General features: G+C 39.4%; 1 long non-coding RNA gene across 1 annotated transcript; it reads right to left on the bottom strand.

Moving 5' to 3' along the window:
* Positions 1–481: 481 nt before the first annotated feature.
* Positions 482–5883, bottom strand: LOC103273259. The gene is made up of 3 exons (XR_505177.1): positions 5845–5883; positions 4359–4441; positions 482–1239 (listed from the first exon to the last, which is right to left on the bottom strand). It is a non-coding gene; the product is annotated as an uncharacterized LOC103273259 (long non-coding RNA).
* Between the last annotated feature and the right edge of the window lie 6157 nt (positions 5884–12040).

Genomic DNA, 12040 nt, shown 5'->3' with positions numbered 1-12040 from the left:
TAGAGATGGGCCTTACTATGTTGCCCAGGCTGGTCTTGAATCCTGGCCTCAAGCCATTCTCCCACTTCAGTGTCCCAAAGTGCTAGGATTACAGATGTGAATCATCATGCCTGTACTTTACTGATTAATATTAGTCTATTAACATAAAAAACCTTGCTGTTAAGTAACTACCTTACATGTACCAGAAAATGTTTGCCACACAAGAGGAGGGAGAAATCTTACATTCAAATGCTTTTTTTCTGATAAGTAGTAGCTAATTCTTGGCAGATGGTATTGATAATGTCTACATTGGTCAGTCTTTGTACTACTGCCAAGCAGCAGCTAACTGAAAACTACTAAACCTTTTAATAAAAAGCCATATTTGTGTGAAATTTTGTAACTGGAATAAAATATTTACTGCAAAGTACTATTTCACCTTCTTCCTTTGAAAACATGGAATTACAGAAAAAGAACAATTATTTAAGAAATAGGGACTAAACTATTTTAAAGAAAAATATACTTTATTGTAATTTATTGAATATTTAATATACCATATAGCCGTTTTTCTGGGATTTAACCCTTGGACATGATTGTGCTGGTGTTTAGCAGAAGGCTCTAGGTCACACCTAGTGCTAATAAAATGCTTTTCTGAATAAAAATATGATACCAAGCAAAACAAATTCAAATTTTAAAAAGTTATGGAAAAGTTTGTTCTATACAGACTAATGACTAACATAATAAACAGAGATATATTAGTTTAACATTATTGTCTGATTTTATACAGCACATAGCTTTAAGTTCACTTAGTAATATAGCAAGTATATTATTACTCAGTATATTCATTTTTACAGAATTAGGAAATACATTTCTAAGAAAGATTTTTACAGACACCACCTTTCATATCCAACCATAAGGATCTAACGCTGAAGAGGATAAAGCCAATGACCTTCCTCACAAGAGTTCATAACTAAAATTGCTTGGCTATCAAAATCTGCATTTCTGCTCTGTTTTGAGCATTCAGACGAGATTCAAATATTCCCCCAAGAAAGCAGCACAGTGCACACTGGGATTGCCTATTCAGCATCCGTGAGCACTGCACTCAAAACAATCTCATCCCAGGAATTAAGTAAGGCCAGCAAAGTACACTGGCATTTCTTCTACTGTAGTATCGCAGAAAGTCTCATGTCACAAAGGATTCTTTTGTCTTCTTTAACATTTATGGTCACAGCTTTTCTCCCAAGTTGGCCTCCACTGCCAGTTCTGAACAGAAGAAAGATTATTAATCAGAAAATTATTTCTCAAGTGCTAGATGAACTTCTGAACAATATGAGCTACTTGCTAACCATCAGTGGATGTTTATTTGATAACATTACACATAAAGTCCTTCTAATTGGAACACTAGTGTGAAAGGATTCAAGCCTCATCTGTCTGCAAAATAAGATTTTATAAGGCATCTTGAACATTATTATTTATACAGCAGATGACAGTATTGGGCTTTATTTAGTATTGGTAAAACTAAAGCCCATACCAAAGTGGGCCAGCCAAGAGTGGGTATCACCTGGGACAGATATAAACACCAGGGACAAGATAAAAGGTACAGTTACACAATCCATTTTGACTCAGTTTTGGAACTGTTAACCATAAATGTAAGCCCTGAAATGTTAACTATTGTTTAGGACTCTGCGGTCCAATATAATAGTCACTAGCCACATGTGGCTATTTAAATTTAAAATTACAATGAAATAAAATAGAAAATTCAGTTTCTCAGTTGCATTAAGCATACTTCAATATCCACATGTTAGCTGTCACTGCTGTATTGGATAGCACAGACACAGAGCATTTCCATCATCGCAGAAAATTCTATGGGACAGCCTTGGTCCAGGACTTGAAACTTCTTCCAGTAGGGGAAAATCTCTAAAAATGCATTTTGGTAACATGTATTTATCACAGCATTCTGCCCAGTTCATCTCACAAACTGTAACACAAATGACTAAAAAACCTTTGCCACCATAGTTCTCTACTAAAACAGGTAACACCAACAACCAAAAAGGTTCTTACTGTAGCAAATTAAAATATCAAATAACCAAGACAAGAGAAAAATAAATGTGGAAACGCTGACTCTTTATCCAAACAACCTGCTGTTTCCCTTATAAATCTATGTTCTAAATCAGGCCCATGCCATTTCACCACTTTGTCATCCACTTGATCAACTATTACATTTTAAAAAGCAAAGTCATTTTTACATTAGTAGCAAGGTACAATTCAATTTATTTAGTGATAAAGCCAATATAATTAAGCTAGGGTCAATATAAACTGCTACCAAGAAATGCTGAGAAAATTCCAATTATAGAGGAATTATCAAGAAAGCACAAGATGTGAGAAGCATGACTTAAAAACATTTAAGCTAAAGACAACCTGATCTAACAGCATTATTGATTTTTCCTTTAAACGTCAACAATATAAAGTCTAAAATCTGAACTACATTTTACATTTGCTTTCACACTGTGTTCTGACCAACCAAAAATCCTCCCAAGTGCAATTTAAATATCATGTTACAAGGTGATAAAATTATTTTTCTGATTCGTTTCCCTGATTTTCAAAGTTGTCTGGTTGACAAAAATCACCTTGAAAAATAGTATGTTAATACATTAAAAAAGTACATTAAAATCCACTTATCACACTTTACACAGAAATATATTCTAGATGTATTGCAAGTGCAAATAGAAATAATGTTTGAACATTCCATTTGTAGAAAATATGTGGCATAGGCAATGATTCCTTAAGCAAGGTGCAAAAGAGACTAAATCTAAAACTAAGAAGAGAAAAAAGATACAGTCTTCTATGTTTACCAACATAGTAAAATTTACTATAGAAATATTAGAAAATGTTCTTCATTCCTTCTTCTAACTATGAGTTTCTCTGTGATGTCATGTTCCCTTCATACTGAAGAGCTTATTTAGCATTTCTTTTAGTGATGGGATAGTGGGCAGGAATTCTTTCTTATTTGTCTGAAAATGTCTTTATTTCACTGTAATAAGCAGAATAATGGCCCCAAAGATGTCCACCTCTTAATTTCTATGAATGTTATTTACATGGCAAAAGGGATTTTGTAAATCTAATTAAGAATTCTAAAATGAGTAAATTATTCTGAATTTTAAAAAAAAGAAAAACAGTATGTTCATGTGCTGGATAATGACATTTCAGTCAACTATGAATGGCATATACAGTGATGGTCCCACAAGACTATAACAGAGCTGAAAAATTATTGGTGACTTCATAGCCATCAGTAAGTCATAGCACAGTTACTTTATTTTTAAAATAAATTTAGTGTCACCTAAGTGTACAGTGTTTATAACATCTACAGTAGTGAACAGTAGCGTCCTGGGCCTTCACATTCACTCACCACGCACTCACGGACTCACCCAGAGCAACTTCAGTCTTGCAAGCTCCATTCATGCTAAGTGCCCTATGCAGGTGTACCATATTTTATCTTTTATACTGTATTTTTACTGTACCTTTTATGTCTTTATATATACAAATACCACTGTGTTGCGACTGCCTACAGTATTTAGTACAGTAAAATGCAGCACGAGTCTGTAGTCTAGGAGCAACAGGTCGTACCAGATAGCCTAGGTGTGCAGTAGGCTATACCATCTAGGTCTGTGTAAGTGCACCCTGTGATCTCTCAGAACATATCTAAGTCATGAAGTGACATATGACTTTACACAAATTTATTTCACCAGAATAAAAACATGGAATTCAAAGGAGTTGACTAATACTCAAATGAGAACATCGTTTTTTTTTTTTTTTTTGAGTTGGGGGTCTCACTCTGTCACCCAGGCTGGAGCGCAGTGGCCACCACAGCCTCGATCTGCTGGGCTCAGGTGATCCTTCCAACTCAGCCTTCCAAGTAGCTGGAACTACTGGTACAGGCATATACCACCATGCCCAGCTACTTTTTCGATTTATTATAGAGATGAGGTCTTGCCAAGTTGCGTAGGCTGGTCTTGAACCCATTGGCTCGGGCAGTCCTCTCACCTCGGCCTCCCAAAGTGCTGGGATTATAGGTGTGAGCCACCACAGCCCTGGCCCAAGAACATAGTTTTCATAAGTAATGGGCAGACCACAGTTTATGATCATCATAGACACTTCTTGAAAATAAAAATCAAGAACATGATATATGACAGTATATATTCAAATTCTAGTTCAAAAGCAGTTGCTGCACTCTTTTAAACCACAAAAGAACAATGGACTACATATAATTGTATAGTTCACTATAAAGTGTGGTCTTTATTCTTCCCCAATTTGACCTGACAAAAACTACTATAAACCTTCCCGTAAAGAAACATTGCAGTTAAATAAGGAATTGAAATACTTACCATTGAGTTGGCAGCAATTAATATATGGTTTGTCCCTTATCTGCATCTCCTCTTGACAATGTTTTTCTTTCTTCGGTTACTATCTGCAAATATTAACAACTCCAATTCTCAAAAGTCATTTGCCAAGTCAATGCTTAAGTTGGTAAACATGTATGAAACCAAACATCCCTGTTGCTAGAGCACCATGGCAGACAGGGCTTGAAAGGTAACAGTTTTATTTCAAGCAGGGGACAAAGACAATGAAGCACTTCACAGCTACACTGTAACCAGATCCTGCCTCAGTTTATTAAGAAAATGCAGATGACCCTTGAACACAGTGAGTCTGAACAGAGCAGGTTCATTTATAAGTGGATTCTCTTCTGCCTCTGCCACCTCCAAGATGGCAAGACCAACCCCTCCTCTTCCTCCTCCTCAGTCAATAAAAATGAAGACCTTTATGATGACCCATTTCCACTTCATGAATAGTAAATATATTTTCTCCTCCTTATGATTTTCTTAATAACATTTTCTTTTCTTTAGTTTACTTTATTGTAAGAATATAGTATTAATACATATAGCAAACAAAATATGTGTTAATCTGTTTGCTATCTGTGAGACTTCTGGCCAATAGAACTATTAGTAGTTAGGTTTTGGGGGAGTCAAAAGTTATACATGGATTTTTGACTGCACGGGGGTCAGTGCTCCTAACCATGCAGTTCAAGACTCAACTATAATCAGATACGAATAGCATCTTAGGTGACAATACTAGAGAAGAGCAGCTCTTATCACACCAGAAACTGAAACCCCTGGTATGCATTTTCTCCAAAGTCAGTATACCCTTTGCTTTGTACTCTACAAAGAACAGCCCGACTGGCCAATTTCTCATATGTCCTAAAGAGCATACAATCTCCTTCCTTACAGTATTTCAGAGAGAACAGTGATAATTCATATCGGTTTGAATAAAAAGCCATTTGACTTCTACCATATCTTTGGAGGAAACCAGTTATTCATTCTATTAATTCTGCCTAAATATAGATATTATTGTACCAAATCTTGAAACAAAGTATCCTGGCCTTCAGAAGAAGTTCAGATCAGTTTTTCTTCTATCTGATACAGTGGTTTGGGTTGTTTTATTTTCTTGGGTTTTTCTCTGTTAGCTTTATTACAAATACTGAGATTTAATGCTGGTTTCTGCAATTTTAGTACAGAGCTTAAACAAGGTAAAATTAAAAAGCCCTGGCTATAGTTTTTTTGTGTACCAATTAGATAAACATTACCCTCTTTCAAAATTATTGTGAAACATTGGTTCTTTCACGGGTCAATGCTTTATCCCTCACCAGAATTTGAAATTGATCTGGGGTGGGCATGGTGTCTTATGCTTGTAATCCAGCACTTTGGGAAGCTGAGACGAGACAACTGCTTGAGCCCAGAAGTTCAAGACTAGCCAAGGCAACATTGTGAGACACTGTTTCTTCAAAAAAAAATAGCCAGGTGAGTTGGTGTATACCTGTAGTCCCAGCTACTCAGGAGGCTGAGAAAGAAGGATTTTCTGGTCCAGGAGGTCAAGGTTGCGGTGAGCTGTGATCATGCCACTGCACTCCAGCCTGGTTGACAGAGTGAGATCCTGATTCAAAAAAAAAAAAGGAAAAAAAAGAAATAGGTCTGTCATGAACTTCTTGATGACTTTCAACATATTCACTAATACTGAGGCAGAAAACAACACAATCTTAAAAAGAGAGACAATGATTAAATCATGTTGACAAATCATAACAATACTTAGAGAAATAATGTTTGAGACCAAGCGTCCCTGTCTTACTATAGAATTGAGCTAGACAGAGATTGTGGGAAACAATTACTTTCAGCAGGGGAAAAGGACAATATAGCACTTCACAGCTATATCGTAGCAATCCAACCTGCCAGCTGGAGAAAAATCATGTGCACAACTGAGTACTTGTGTGCAATTTCTAGTAAATCTTATGGATTGATCCTTAATCCTTTGGATCAACATTTTTATCTGCTTCATCCAAAACAAATGATACAGTTTGGAAAGTTAAAAAATATGTTTTACTTAAGAGAGTGTTCTGGGTATGGTGACTTTCTTCAAGATAATAATAGTATGGAGCAAGGCTAGAAGAGTACTCTCCAGTAGAGAGACCTGACAAATATTACCTCAACCAAGTAATTAAGGTCAACATCAACGGTCATAACTCTCAATATGATGTGATTAGAATGACACTTTACATCTGTGGTCTTCCCCACAAAGCCCCAAATCCCAGTCTAATATTAAGAAAAACAAAACAGAGGGCATCCTACAAAATACTTGACGAGTACTCCTCGAAACTGTCAAGTTATCAAAACCAAGAAAATTCTGAGAAGCTGTCACAGCCAAGAGGAGTTTAAAGAGACATGATATTTACATCTAATGTATTATTTTGGATAAGATCCTGGAACAGAAAATGTGCATTAGGTAAACACTAAATAAATCAGAATAAATTTTGGACTTTAGTTCCTAATAATGCATCAATGTTTGTTCATTAACTGTACCTAACCATAACATAATTGCACCATAAATTTACTATACTAACACAAAATGTTAATAGGGAAATGGGTGCAAGTTACATAGGAACTCTTTGTATCATCTTCTCTCTCTCTTTCTCTCTCTCTTTTTTGGCTATAAACCTAAAACTGGGCTGGGCTTGGTAGCTCAGCTTGTAATCCCAGCACTTTGGGAGGCTGAGGCGAGTGGATTGACTAAGCTCGCACATTCAAGACCAGCCTGGGCAACTTGGCAAGACCTTGTCCATAACATAACTAACATAACGTAACATAACGTAACGTAACGTAACGTAACATAACATAACATAACATAACATAGCCGGGCAGGGTAGTGCATGTCTGTAGTTCCGGCTACTTGGAAGGCTGAGGTAGAATAATGGTCGGAGCCCAGCAGGTGGACGCTAGGGTGGCCTGAGTGTGCCACTGCACCCTAGCCTGGGGGACGGAGTGAGACTCCAATTCCAAAAAAAAAAAAAACACCAAAAACCAAAAAAAACCCTAAAACTGTTCTAAAAATAAAGTCTGTCTTTTAAGTCTTAGTATCACCCCTAGAGATTCATGTAAAGCAACTTCTAAGAATAGGCTCATTATCCAACCCCCCCCCCAGCCCCAAGTATCATTGTCTAAAAAAGGTCCCAGGAAAAATCAAAATAAACATTTTCTACATGATTTTTCTATGTGTATGACATACAAATAGTGAATAAGCTCTGTGTTTACATCTCCAAGGCAAACTCTTCTGATATGTATTCATTGGTTATCATTCATTTTACAAATAAATCTCTTTCCAATAGGAAACTCTGACATACAGCCCTGATCTTAATGAAGCTCACAACTTTGTTAAAGTGAGCTTTACTTCATAGCTAATATAGCAGTGAGCTTTGAAGACAGCATGTATACATAACAAACAGGATACATGACAAATGATAAAGATTCCCAATTAATAAAACATCCATCCCTGCAGTTTTCATGCTACACACTGCATTTAAACTTAGTAACACAACACAAAGAGCATGGATCCCAGTCTACCCAGAAGGCAAGAAAGCTTCAAAGTGTCAATCTGAGATACAACCCTGTAAACCATACCAGTAATCTCAGTTTCTGCTTATTTGAAACAAAAACTCCATGTGTGCATACACAATAATTAAAAAGAAGGTTCTGAATGGATCACTTTATACTAAGCCTTAAGCTTTATTTTTATAAAACCTTAAGCATCTGGGAAGTTCAGCCTGCTGAGGGTAGCCTTTCACCAAGTGACTGAGGGGTGGAGAAATACATACACCAGCTTGCTGGTTCTCTGGTAAGGACAACCCCCAGGATCGACTACACACAGACTTTAGAGCTCTGTGGCATGAGCTGTCTCCAGGGGAATAGCTTAAAAGAGCAGCTTGCTCAGCGGCTACCTGCCTTCTTTCGCTTTCCAAGCCCATTCCCTGCTCCCCTACTACGTTTCCTGGAAATTTGCATGTGAATCCCTGTCTCAAGGTTTACTCCTGAGGTCCTAGGACACATGATATGGTATGTATTCTAAAGGCAACTTAGGCTTTGCAGACGCCGCTGCCTCAAGCCCTTTCCCAGCAGCCACGGTCAACCCCACCGTGTTGTTCAGACATCGCTGTCAACGGCGAGCCCTTGGGTCACGTCTCCTTCAAGCTGTTTGCAGACAAAGTTCCAAAAACAGCAGAAAACTTTCATGCTCTGAGCACTGAAAAGAAAGGATTCAGTTATAAGGGTTCCTGCTTTCACAGAACTATTGCAAGGTTTATATGCCAGGGTGGTGACTTTACACGCCATAATGGCACTGGCGGCAATTCCATCTATGGGGAAAAATTTGATGACAAGAACTTAATCTTGAAGCATACAGGTCCTGGCATCTTGTCCATGGCAAATGCTGGACCCAATACAAATAGTTTCCAATTTTTCATCTGCACTACTAAGACTGAATGGTTGGATGGTAAACATGTGGTTTTTGGCAAGGTGAAAAAGGGCATGAATGTTGTGCAGGCCATGGAGGGCTTTGGGTCCAAGAATGGCAAGACCAGCAAGAAGATCACCACTGTTGACTGTGGACAACTCTAATAAAATTTGACTTGGTTTATCTTAAACTACCAGATCATTCCTTCTGTAGCTTAGGAGAGCACCCCCCCATCCCATTTGCTTGCATTATTCCTATAATCTTTGTGCTTTCACTACAATTCTTTGGGTTCCGTATTTTCCTTATTCCCTTCCACGTCTAGTTGGATTGCAGAGAAATAAAAACTAAATAACCCAAAATAAATAAATAAATAAAATTAAAGGCAATGTAGTTTACTGATTTTTTTTACAGGTGGGTTTTTTTTTTTAATTTAAAAGATAAAGCCACTTTGCCATTGCTGAATATTAATGGAGAAAAATGGCCCGGCAAAATTTTAACATTCAAATTTCAATATTAAAGATATTAATCTTTTTCCTGTGATGCATGTAACATATATTTTCTCCAAGTCTGGTTTGTCAGTTGTCTTCTGACTTTGTTTATGTTACATTTGCCATGCAATTTGTTTTATGTAGCCAAAGTTACTCAGTTTTGCTTTTGTCACTTATGGATGCTGAGCCACAGTTAGAAAGCCTTTTTCTTTTAGTACTTACATGGTTTCATTTTTCACATTTAAATCCCTGATCCACTTAGACTTTATTTTCTTATATGCTATGAGGTATAGCTCTAATTTGATATTTTTCCAAATGGCCTACTGGTTGGCCTAGCTCCATTTACTACAAAGGCCAACTTTGTCCCAATAATGTGCAATACCACTTTTAACTTTCATTGTGCATTTGGGACTATTTCTAGATTCTATTCTATTTGTCTTTTTGTCTGTTTCACACACTCGTTCCAGACTTTAATTATAGATACTTTGTAGCTTCTATAGCCATAAAACTTCTATGACCATATTTATAACAATATGGTTTTAATTTAAAAAGCTAAAGACAAAAAAACTTGTAAACCTTCAACCAGAGAAAGCTGGCTGGACAAAAAAAAAAAAAATCCCATAAACCAATATTGAACTCTGGTTAGTTGGCTTCTTTTTCACATGGCATGGGCTAGCAGTTTTGAAACAACTTTTATGTATATTATAGAATTGAGCAAATAAGTGAATATACTATAGATAACAAGACCCAGCATTCTCACTCTCAGAAAAGGCAATTACAATGACCGAAAGGGCCTAATTGACCCCTGAGATGCTGCATTGGAACTGAGATAATGGTATGAATTCAAGTTGTTTAAAAAAAATTCATGCAGACAAATAGAAATAAAGCAGATAGAGGAATGCCTGGATGTATGAGTGTGTGTACGTATGTGTGTATATATATATATGTGTATGTGTGCAATACATGTGTATGTGTGCATCTATATGCTTTCGTGTGTGTGTGTGTGTGTGTGTATATGTATATATATATATATATATATATATATATACATATACACACATATATATGTAAAATTTCCTAGCACTGTCTGGTGAGAGAACCTATAAGCAACAGCATCCTAGTAGCAATTCACATACCCTACAATCCAGAGACTGGCTTTTAAATACCATACTCCATTTTATTTGGAAGAATGTCTGCTTCCAAGGCAGGAGCAGAAAAGTACAAGATGAGCTTGGAACATCTTGTGCTAGAAAATAGAGAATGAAGAAGATACGTGAAAAGGATACAGGAACCAGCTTTAAAAGACTCCCACTGGCAAAAACCGGGACAATTCAACGACAAATAATTACTGATGGAATAAAGCCATAATCTATGAATCCGTAGACAAGTAAGTAAACGCAAGAATAAATGGAGAAGGAAAATCTCCTCTCGTAGTAGAAAAACAGGACACAGAAAAGCATTGTGTAGCTCGTGTCATCCGGGATAGGAGGACGCTCTCTGGAAAGGGGGATGGAAGCAGAACCCCCAGACGAGCAGATTCTGCCCCGTCCTTCTCCCCCTCGACCCTCGTCCTCTCGGCACCTGTCACCGCCCCGCGCCCTGATCCCCGCCTTCCACCCACCGTTACCTCGGCGACAGTAGCGGGCTCAGGACGCCGCCGCCCCTTCCTCTCCGCCGCCACCAGCAGCACTGACGCTGCAAAGGCCGCCGCCATGGCCCCGAAGCCCGGACGCTTGTTGATACGCCGCGCCGCGTCGCCGTGGTCGCCCGCATCACCGTCCGCCGTCATGGAAGCCGCTTGTCCTCCTCTGGCCACCGTCCAGGTCAGAGCCAAGAAACGAACCAATCCAGGCGATGCATTTGGGCTGGGGGCGGGGCCGTCACCGCTAACAACCACTTGACGACCAGCGGCCACCAGGGCCTCCGCGGAGCGGAGTCTGCGCCTGCGCCTGCGCCTGCGCCTGAACCGGGAGGGACCTGCGCTGTCCTCCGCCTCTCGCGGGCCCCGGGGCGGGAATACCTGCTCCTTTTTAAATTTTTTTTGGAGTTGGAGTCTCACTCTGTCACCCAGACTGGAGTGCAGTGGCCACTCCCGACCTCCGAAGCCTCGACCTGCTGGGCTCCGGCGATCCTTCCGCCTCAGCCTTCCGAGTAGCTGGAACTACAGGCGCGCGCTACCACGCCCGGCTAATTTTTTGATTTATTGCAGAGATGAGGTCTCGCCAAGTTGCCCAGGCGGGTCTCGAACCCGCGGGCTCAGGCAGTCCACTCACCTCCGCCTCCCAAGGCGCGGGATTACAGGCTGAGCCACCGAGCCCTGCAATCCCTGCTCTTGACGTTCAATTTCCAGAGCATCTGAGGCGAAGAAGCGGGACGAGAGACCATCGTGGAAGGAGGGAGTAAAACAATACAAAATTGTGTAGTATTTTTTTAAATGTAAAAAAACAAACACAAAAAGCATTAAAAATCCTCCTCTTAGCCGGGCTTGGTGGCTCAGCCTGTAATCCCGCGCCTTTTGGGAGGCTGAGGTGAGTGGATTGCTTGAGCCCGCGGGTTCGAGACCCGCCTGGGCAACTTGGCGAGACCCCATCTTTACAATAAATCAAAAATTAGCCGGGCGTGGTAGCGCACGCCTGTAGTTCCAGCTACTTGGAAGGCTGAGGCGGAAGGATCGCCAGGGCCCAGCAGGTGGAGGCTGCGGTGGCCGGGAGCGGCCACTGCACTCCAGTCTGGGCGCAGAATGAGAG

The sequence above is a fragment of the Carlito syrichta genome, unplaced genomic scaffold (assembly GCF_000164805.1).
Source record: "Carlito syrichta isolate Samal-C Ts95f unplaced genomic scaffold, Tarsius_syrichta-2.0.1 Scaffold313936, whole genome shotgun sequence".
Taxonomy (NCBI): Eukaryota; Metazoa; Chordata; class Mammalia; order Primates; family Tarsiidae; genus Carlito; species Carlito syrichta.
Note: the sequence above shows the minus strand (reverse complement) of the source record. Positions and strands in the feature narration are given on the sequence as shown.